This window comes from Prosopis cineraria, unplaced genomic scaffold, assembly GCF_029017545.1.
Source record: "Prosopis cineraria cultivar Desert tree isolate PC_DT_omini unplaced genomic scaffold, ASM2901754v1 PC6, whole genome shotgun sequence".
Lineage (NCBI taxonomy): Eukaryota > Viridiplantae > Streptophyta > Magnoliopsida > Fabales > Fabaceae > Prosopis > Prosopis cineraria.
Window position 1 is genome coordinate 30154963 of NW_026555337.1, and position 11391 is coordinate 30166353.

The 11391-nt window shown below is 34.2% G+C and overlaps 1 pseudogene; it reads right to left on the reverse strand.

The window, feature by feature from the left end:
* Positions 1-6864: 6864 nt before the first annotated feature.
* LOC129312538 (cytosolic sulfotransferase 15-like) lies at positions 6865-8013 on the reverse strand (annotated as a pseudogene).
* Positions 8014-11391: the final 3378 nt, after the last annotated feature.

The window sequence follows — 11391 nt, forward strand, 5'->3', positions numbered from 1 at the left end:
AATGTCATCTTACTCTACCTTTTTCATGGGGACGGCCTCTACCTATTTAGTGAAGTAGTCTATAGCTATTAAGATAAATGAATGACCCTTTAAAAAGGTCGGGTGGATTTTTTTTATGATATCTATTGCCTATCCCTTAAAATGCTATAGTTTTGATTATAGGATTTCATGTCTAAGGCTGGGGCCCTCTAGAGTATCCTATGGACTTAACATTCCCTTCATTTGGTATATTCCATATAGTCTTTAGCCATGATTGGCTAGTAGTTACCCATGTCTTGTTATAAGCCATTGCATTTTGGCCTTGATTGACAAGCCCCATAAACCCTTTTATATATTTAATATTAGTACCTTTATGCATTATAGGCTTACTATGCATTTTAACAGTAACTAACTATCTAGGCCTTTTTGTATAGTTCTTTATCTATCAGCATAAAGTATTGTGCTCAAACCTTGGTTCTATAAGGAAAATGATGACTAGGACCCTTTAAATAAACCTTAAATTTAGCTCTCCAATCTACTTCAAACATTTATGAGATCGTTTGGCATTCCACGGTTACTCCTCGCTGAGTTATCAAAGGGTGCACTCTTCTTTTGACTAGAATGAGTTTCCTTGTGAGGTTTAGTGAAAGTCTTAACCCAAACCACACTTTTGCCAATTCATTAGCTTCCTAATTGTGGGCTTTGGCACATGCTTAAGTGTTATGTGTTTAAATCCTAATAGAATTTGCATAGCAGCTACATAATACATGACTAAGGTTAGGCATGTGTACCCATATTTGCCAAGGAGTTATTTGATGATTAACTATGAGTTTGCCTTAATATGGACTTGTTGGGCCCCTAGCTCTTGAAGTATCTCTAGCCTAGTCAATAACGCTTCATATTTAGCCTAATTGTTAGTGCATTTAAAATTAAGTTGAAGGAAAAGGTATCGTTTTGACTCTTAGTTTCTACCCCTTATTTCTATTAGTGGTGTGCTTTACAGCTTAAGGGCCAATTTAACGTAATATGATAGGGTTAGATAAACATACAACATAGATCCAGTGGGATCTCCCCTATTTGAATCTTGTGTTCTTAGGTACCTAGATGCTTTGAATCTCCTTTGCTATCTTCCTAATCTTTGTGTTCTTGGTGGGTTTGTCTCTCAAATTTGTTTCTTTCTTTTTAGGCAAAGCTAATAGGTAGTTTAAGGTTAGGTGCTTCCTTACATCTTGGGTGGCTCTTTTTTGCAATCATCTTTTTTTTTGGTATGCATTGACACACTCAAAACTCTTATAGCAAAACAACCTGTACTATCTATGTGGCACATTGCTGGAATGAGTAATGAACCGGCCCTAATGTTAGTTAATATTTGCCATTGAAGGAGGCTCCTTATTCTCACTTGGTTCTATATCTAGGCCAATATCCCCATATAGGTTTTCCTGTAAATGGTTTGCCTACAACTAGAGGGGTTGAGTACTTGATGAAGTAATCATATTTGCCCAAAGGCTCCCTAAGACAATCCTACACTGACCTTGGTTGCTCAATCTTCATAAGCTCATGGTCTAGTCACTTCCAAATGCTTATGGACTATTCCACCATAGCTCGTGTTCTTTTAGTTTTAGCCCTAAGGTTTGTCCTCCAATCCCTTAAGCCCCTGTGCTTACAATAGTCTCTTCGAGGCCATCTTGCTTCTGCTACATTATATTGTGAACAAAGTGAAAGGGTCATTGTCTATTATTATGGACTCTTCTTTCCCTATGAATCTGAACACCCCATTGTTAAGTCTATCTTATAGCACGTTTTTAATGCCCATCAATTATTGGTAGAGTGGTTCCATGAGTTGTGATACTAATAATACTCCTTAGTTTCCTCTCTTCATGAGATGGTATTTATGATCCTCTAATAAGGAGATGAATCTTTCCTTTAGCAAGAAATCAAATATCTCCATTATCTTAACAATGTAGACCATATACTGTACTGAATCTAGTTTCTTTGAGATCTTGAACATGGCCTTCAGTTTTAAGGCTGGGCAAGTAACATCCCTTGTGGTTTTAAGCTCACCTACCACAACATCTGGTCTCACTGAAGTAGGTGCCTGCTGAAGTACGTTTATGATAAAGCTCTTCCTATAACAGTTCTTCACACTTGTATATATTAGTTGAGAGTTCGTAAAAATCCTTGAATTTCATGCCCTAAAATTTCTTGCACAACTTAATGTCAAGCCGTTCTATGCTAATTTTATAGACTGTCTTTAGAAATAGCATGTTGCATCTACCCTAGAGCTTCTTAAATCTTGCCAAGAACTAGTCTGTAGATTCCCTAGGCAAGCACTGTAAAATTGTATGTGGAATTTATGCTCCATCTTTACCCAGGTAAGCATTGAGTTTAGTGGCAGTGAAGTATACCAAGTAAAGGCTTTTCTAGTGAGGGAGTTAGGAAACAATCGGAGATTTAAATTGTTGAACTTGTCATAATTAGCTATTTCATCACATTGTATGCTAAAACAGCCAATATGCACTAAAGTGGATTAGTGCTCGTCTCTTGAGAATAGAGTAAAGTCTGGGATATGGTAGCTTTGGTAGTCCTTAAATCCACTTTAATACCTCCAAGACTAGCTCACTGGACACAATTAGAGGATTACAGACCCATTTGGCATTGAGCCTCGATGTCTGACTAGAGATACCATTAGATTGCATAGGCTCCATATGCATACACAACCTTGTCCCCCTATTAGGACTCACTGAGTCTCTTTCATGCCTTATGACTATTTCACTGGTGGGCTTTCTGGTCCGGTTGATATTGGGCATTCTTATAATGGGTCCTTTAGGCCCTTCGACCTTGATTTCCTACTTTATGTTAGCAGAGTCATCTTCTAGCTTGTTAGAACTAGGTACTTGCTTGCCCTTCTTTTCCCTTTAATGTTTAAGCGTATTGATACATAGGGTCCCACCAGGCATGCTAAAAGATTGATTTGAGAACTGAATCAACTAAATAATTGATGTATCAGGCATGCAAGAGACATTGAGTCTCAAATAGAATAGGTTCCTAGGCTCCCTTACTTTGGTTCACTCGAATATAAAGATGCAAGTTAAAATGGAATAGACCAAGTCTGATTAAATAGTGTGCATAAGTACAAAATTACAACAGTAAAATGATATGCTGAACTAAACTAAAAGATAAACTAAGACTAAAGGCTAGTTATTGATGAAGCACGAAGCTCATGAGAGTTTCAAGGTGTTTGTGAATGATCTTCTTCTCTACTCCTATTCTCTTATATATATATATATATATTGTGCACAGCCGTGTTGGCTAGTAGCCTGTGTTCCCAAAATATGTGCAGGCAGAGGTCATGATCTCATGAGATTTAAGGCTCATTTACATCATGGTCTCATGCAAGGCAACAATGCAACTAGTAGTTTTAAGTCTTAGGGAATTTGAGGACCCATGCATACTTAGGCTAGTTTACCATGATACGGACCAAACTTGTCATTATTGAACCCCTTGTTAGGCCTAACACTTTACTCACTCAGTCTAATATTTTCTATAGTTGTTGTGATCTTTTAAATAGGCATCATTTTCAATTTTAGCCTAAACAAACTCAAATGTCCTTTAACCCATAGAACTTTAAACATATGATCTAGCTAATTAATTTTCAATACTTCTTTTTAAAATGTAGATAAGGTTGGTTACACATTAATGTCAAAATCAAGAAACATGGCTACAAATTATTAAAACTTTCAAACGGTTGATCTAATTACCTTTAATGTTTCCTCTTACTAATTTAAAAGTTAGTTGCAAATTACTTGTAAATCACTAACAAATGTATAAGAAATTGAGTTGCAAATGAAGTTTGATGGAGAATTTTTTTATGGATAATTTTGTCATCTCACTTTAATTTTTTATGACATTAAGACCTTTACAACTTTTTCATTTTTTTAAAATATTTTAGAACCTAGTTATAATTAGATTAATGTCCTTCACTTATTTGTAATTTCTTTTAAAAGGATGAAGTGATGAACACAAGTATATATCAATCAATGAAATTAAAATGGTCATTTATAAAGTGATAAAGGATTTCATTGAACTAATTATTATGTTAGGACATCACTGTACCAGTCAATAAAATAAAGGCAATCATTCATAAAGTAATAACAAATTTTGTTTAGATACAATCATTTATAAAAGATAAAAAGATGGAATCGAATGTAGCTAAGAAAAAGAAAAGGGTTACTTTTTTTCTGGACATATTTAAATTGCATTATATGCCAATATAAAACAACTTTCATCATGGCTACATTATCTATATATTAAAAAATTTCAATTGAGTGGCCTAAGTCCATTCACTCAATGATTGTCTCATGTGGCATGATAACAACTGGCTATTTGATTTAATTAAACAGCTACAAGAGATTTTGTTCTATAATAGTATTATGAAAAATACTAAATTTCAAAATTTTTGGAAGGGACAACGTATAAATGAGAAGTTTCTTGACTGTATGGTTATTTTTGAATTTTTTAAAAGGAAATATATCTTAATAATTTCCAAATATTGATGAAATTTAATAGCCATAATTTAGACACTCTTTGAATAAGTGAACTTAATTCACTCATTGAATTCAAATCCATATCAAAACCAAAGGACTAAGACCTACACTCTAACAAGAAGAAAATACAAATCTCATGCATCATAAGAAGATACTATAAGGTTTATTGACAATTAAATATAATAAATTAACATTTATTTTAGTTCTCATTTGCTTTACTCAATTGTTAATCAACGTTGTAATATTTAATTGGACAGAATTACTCTTAGTTTTTGGCTAGATAATTATGTAGTTAATTGTTTGACTCATGCACACCCACCTTGTGAGGAGAGAGGAGATAGTGTAACTTTTTCTATGAACCATCTTCAGATGAGAAATTTATTGTTAAATCTACATATCGTTTTCCTTTTGCAAGTAGTAACCATGGTGAGGAGCCCATTTGGAAGCTCTTATAGAAATGGCCTATCTTGGAAAAAATATAGTCCTTCATGTGGTTGTTTTCCCATGAGAGTGCTACAAGGGACCTAAGAGTCAGATGAGGGTTGGAGGAATCATCAAATTGCCCTTTTAACCATGAAGTACTGAAAAAACTCCCTACATTTGGTGATAGATTGCAAAAATTAAATGCAACTAAACATTGGGAGTTTGTAATTTCTCCTAAATTTCTTAATTAGTTCATTAACTTATAAGCATATTGAATGGGTCAGATGAAACTTGAGTCTTGATATTGGTAGATCTTTCACTAGAAAAATAGCTTGGCCTATTCTTTTTGGATACATTTGTTGGGATATTTGAGTTGATAGGTGAAAGTTTTTGTTTGAAGGTAATGGAGTTACCAATTGTCATAATGCCAATGCTAGTTTCTTCAAGCTTATGTTGATAAGGACCTCCTGACAAATCTCCCCCATGAAAGGACTTATTCTTTAGTCCTAGCATCGTGACTTCTTAGGGTTCTAACTATCCCAAGCTTTTTGTTGAGGGGTGAAAAGCCCTAATCATGTCAAGCTTCTCAAAGAAACTAAGAGGTAATAGTGAGAGTACCTTAGGTCACTTTATCCTCAAGGATTAGGCATTTTGCAACCAAATCAAGACAATGATCAAGACAAATTAAAATTCTAGAATTGAAGCTAAGAGTTTAAGAGAGAAAATAAATGCTTATGTTTGATTTTAATGTCAAATGAGTAAAGGAAAATTGTGTATAATTCAACTAAGTTTCAAAGTATCTTCCCAAGATTAGAACCCACCACTTTTATCCCTGTACTTCCTTACCTTTTTTTAGATTCAATTGGCTTCTTCAATTGGTATGTGAGGTGTCTTACTGACCATCAAGACTAGGTGATAGTGATTATAACCTATTAAACACTTAGAATTGAACACATAGATCACCCAAAATAAATACACCAATATGTGATTTAATCCTTGAAACTAGTCCTACCTCTTGCCTTGATTATTTTTAATACTTTAAACCAATCAAGATTATGATATTAACTAGAATTTAGGACCTAAACTAAAGTAGATCCCATAAAACTTTGAATTATTTAAACCTTGGAATTATTTGCCTATTGCTTATGTGATACAATACAGTGGCCCTAATAAAGAAGTTGAAAATCTGTCTGTGTATAATTTGAAAAAACAAATATATATGTATATATAAAATTTATTTTATTCACTTCATGATTAATCAACCTCAATAAAATCTGTCATTTAATTTCCTTGATTTCTCATTAAGAGAATTGAGATAATATATCTTTATTTGGAGTTTTACTAGCAAGTAAATAAACAAGAACGAAAAATATCAGGTACAAAATATCTTTCTACTTCTCTCTCTCTTTTTTTATTTTAAGGAAAGACAATTTCGTGCAAACTGAATGAACGAGAGAAGAAAAACCTTTCTAAGGATTTTTCATACATGACAATTTTGTGATCTTTCTAGACGTCTTTCAATATGTCTTTACCCATAATACAGATTTTATAGCGAGTTAAGTTGCACAATTTATAGTTAATTATAAAGCATACTCCATGCATGCGAGATATGTGTGTGAATAAATATGCTTAAATCATGCATAAGTAATTTTAATATTAGCTTCCTATGGAATTATTTTAAGAAGTATTATGGAAAGAAAATTGTAGCAGACTAAAACCGATAAACACGAGAAGCATTAGTGTCCTATATATAAATTAAACTCATAAAATGGAAACTCTAAAAACAGAATGCAATATGAAGCAAAATATAGAACACAAGAAAAAAAATATATTTATTCATGCGAATGTTCTCATCAATACCAAAGAACACATCATGAGACACATTTCATGTAGAACTGTAAGAATTATAGCAGGCTCATAGTTTATCAGGATGGAGAGATCCATTAAAAGGACAGACCAGAATCAGTCAACTTCTCTTCAATCACCTTAGACAATTTCTCTACCATCCAAGGGGAAAAATGATTTACCCAATCTCCCACTTCACCTTTCCTAAAGAGATCCCTATTTTCATATAGCTTCAAGAATTTCCCACTCTTGTTGACTTCCAATTCCTTCATCTCCTCAAAGCTACACAGCTCAATTATGCTTTGAATAACTCCATTACTTTTCTCCTCTAAAGTGAAAGGGCATTCCAAGAACTCAGCTGCTCTTTGCAAGTACAATTTGATATCTCCTTTCAAATATTCGTATTTTAAAAATAAAACCTTGTTTGGTGTCTCTTTGCTCTCTTTCCAATAACCCAACATTTGTGTCCAGAATGGACCAACCTCATTGATCCCGTTGCAGTAATTCTCAAATGCTTTCTCACATGGTATTTTGGGTAAAGATGGTGGTGAGATTTTTTTTCATGAAAATCCATAAAGACACAAAGTGGTCAAATGGGTTACGACATATATAGATTACCTTGCATTTAGATTTCGTAATTGAATCAGGCAATGAATGAAATGGGACATGTGTACCAAAAAGTCTAGGCTCAGGCATGTTGGATAAATAAGGAATTTGGTTATTTGCACAGTAATTTAGCGCTATGAAAGGAACAAGCTCGTGTGCATTGTGAGTGAGCAAAGGATGGTTCTTGTGAAGGAGAGAAATGCTTACGACTCACAATGGCAAAAATAAGGGCTTTCAACCAAGTAGTTCCAGATTTTGGTAAGGTGGCGATAACAATATCGTTGTCTTTTGCTTTGAAGTGCTTTTGAAAAGATCGTATGCCTCGGATATAAAATGGTGTGTACCAAATGTCTTGATAGAGATAAATGTATGGGAAAGCCCAACCCTTCTCTCTGGGAAGAGATTTGAACAGATCCTTACATTCTTGGCTATATTGTTCACACTGATAATCTTCATCGCAAATCTCGTTCTCAGGCTCAACCTTTGTGATGCAAGAGACACCAGTTTCCATTGGAGCCACGGTATAACTAGGATATATTAACTAGTAAAAGTTTCCATTATTTATAGACTACTTGAAATTAAGAATCATCACAGTCACAATATAGAAGTATAAATATCTGACTATCGGGCATGTGGAAAGGCGCAGAGGCATTCGCTGGTAGTCCAGCTGTGTGCACGTGAAGATGAACATAAGGAACTTGATCAAAACTGATGAATCATAGAAAAAGATATATAAGGTTGGTGTCTGACAAATACATTTATATATATAGTCCAGTTCACCTTGCAGACGATGCCAAATTGTCAATAGGATTATCACTCTCGAAGCAAGTGGGTGCATATAAAATATACATACACTTCATTCGATATATATATATATATATATATAAAATAAGAATTAGTTTCATCAATCTCGAAGCAAATATAAATGGGATTCACCACTCTCGAAGCAAGCATACAGACACCCATCTGATTTCAACAAAAGGGACGGGGTTAGATTTCAATAAAAATTACTTTCTTCATCTTAAATTATAAAATATTTTTAAATAAAATTTTATATAACAATAAATTTCATTAAATATACTTAACAACCTTATCTTTTCAAAAAAAAAAATATAAACTTTTAAAAATACTCATCATTTAATATATTAAAAAGATAAAGGATGAAAATTAACTATAGAGAGAGAAAAAATAATATTAGAATTAATGTATTTAATGAAACCTTAATTTATATCTATGGAAAATTTATATCTAGACAACAATATCAACATTTCCAGACAACAAAATCAATTATTGAACTAGGATTGAAATCAATTTAAAATGACACAAAAATATAATCTTTTAAATTATTATTTCAAATTAAAAGATCATATAATCCACTAATCTATCCAGTAATCAATGTATCCATTATCCTATTGAGTAATCTAAAGCAAACCAATGTATCCGCTAATCTAATTAATCTATCCAGTAAGTGTTGGAATAAAATTCAAATATATGGAGCCCACATGTAAATAATAATAATGTATAGCCGTTATTATAATTTTGCCTAAATAAAGTAGACTATTTGAAAAGGTTTCAAGGCTTAAGGGGTATAATTGTTTTAGAATTAATGTGTAAAGACCAGAGTGATATATATAATTTGTTGAGAGGTAGAAAATCGGTTGAGATAGTTTGGGCATGTACAAAGAAGACCAAGGGAGGCACCAGTGAGAAGAGTGAAACATATAACTTTGAGTCCGATTAAGAGAGGTAGAGGAAGGCCTAAGAGAACACTCTTGAAAATTATTGAACGTGATCTTTTAATTAATAATATTCCTAAAAGCTTGATAAATGATAGAGCACAATGGCGTCTTGCAATTCATGTAGCCGACCCCACCTAGTGAGATAAAGGCTTGTTGTTGTTGTTGTTAAACCATAAATATCACAAACTTAAGACAATAAATAGAGGTTGTGCTCCCTAGTTTGGATATAACTTGAGAAACTAGTTCTTTGTACCCCCTCTAGAGAACCATAGGGAAGTTTTCGATGTTAACAATATGAAAGATCACAGTACATCGATCACAGTAGCCTCAAAATCCAAAAGGACCCGTAAACATTATTGAAGGGCTTCCCCTGCACAGACTCCCTCATCCCATCATACAAACAGCACAGGAACATGGTGCTTAGAAATATGTGTAGCCTACAATGTAAGTGCTTTACCAGGGGCAAGTGGTGTGACTCGGGCTTCCCACTTCACGAGCTTAATAGCACCCATAAGAAGGCCAAGTGCTTATCAGTCGCGATAGGATCGCCAATTGGCTAGCCCGTGTACTTCACTATCATAAAAGAATACAAACCAACAACCTTTACCTAAGCCTCGAGCTTCTCATTTAGGCAGGTACAGGAAGGATCGATGGTAAGGATGTGGATGAAATCCTATTCTACAATCATAGTTAGGCCTAGTCACATGAAGACATCCAAGAGGGTGATGGTCATAGGGTTGACATAAAACAAAAGGGCACTCACTTAGGGGACTAGAAATGGAGCAGGGTCTCGAAGAGGGTAACGAGGATGTCAACGTTGATGAGGGATAGTTGAATTACGTCGAATAAACCCACTTCCTCCTAGAGATCTTGATAGGTAGGCTAGACACGTTTAGCCTAATTAGCCCAAGTAGATAGAGACCAAGGCTAATTGCAAAGTTTGCGGCAAGAGGACTCCTTGAAATGGGCAGGCTCCCTAACCAAACATAATTCCCAAACTATTGTCAAGGGCTATGGGATAGGGATTGTGAGGATTTCTAGATCAATAACCTTTAAGGTTATTGATAGGTAGCCAATGTTAGTAGCATTAGCCAAAGTAAAACTAAAAGTGGGAGCATTGTAATAAAAAAAACCAAAGAGACAAGCAAGAAAAGCACAAAGGAGAAATATTTACCAGAGTAGCATCTTGCAAATATTCAAGAGGCTTATGAATAGTGGCCAAGTCATCGAGAAAAAGGATTGCAGCCTGAGAAGTCTATCCAACATCAGATTGTGACACCATTATTAGAGAAGAATGTAAACGAATAGAATAATAGAAGCTTAAAAGGCAAGAAAAGAGTATGAAAGAGAAGAAGGAACGACATTGATGAAAATAAAGGTTTATAGTTCCAAGGGCATAGAGAAATGAAATGCTAGAGGTCGCATCCATTCAAACGTGCCATATGGCCTACGATTATTAGCCATTCTTATATAGGGGGCATTATCTGGGCTTAAAATGAAGTTTCAAGTCCAAACTAAAAATGAGAAATGAGAATGAAACAACAGGCCTAGTACACAAATGAAAGCAAGGCTCAATCCATTTCTAGATGAAGTTTTGTGCCAAGCACGTACTCAAAAGTGTGACTCTTAAAACTCAGCATGACTTGATGTGAAAGCTCATTAAGTGGACATGGGATCATTATCTGATGTGCCACGAATCTTATGAGGTCTTGCCTGGTGAAAGCAGTTATTTCACACATAAGCTCCTGATTCTTCAAGCATAATGGTCTTAGGTATGCGATTTTTAAAGGATATCAACTGAGCAAGTAAGGGACACACAAGCAACATGACAAAAAGCTAGCATTACTTATTTTCAATTCCAATTTGCTTTCTAATTTGCAGTTAGACATAGATTTTTAGTTTTATAGTTGTAATCACTGCAACTTTATACTTCATTTTCATTAATCCAATTGCCTTTACCTCAGTTTCTTTACATCTTTTCATCCAGGTGGATTGAGGTTAGGGGGATTGGGGACCCTTTTGTTATCTTTGAGACTTCACATCTCTAGTACACCTAGCACTTTGTTGTTTAAGCACAATTTTTGATGAACATTATTATCTTAGTTCATCTTAGAAATATATATTTAGTATAGATGTAACTTGTTGTACAGTCATTGATTCTATTGGCTGGCTTTTATACTTGCTATACATTCTATGCAATTGTAGGTTTAAGTTCTGGATGTATATAAAAACAAATAATTTTTTTTACAAAAATT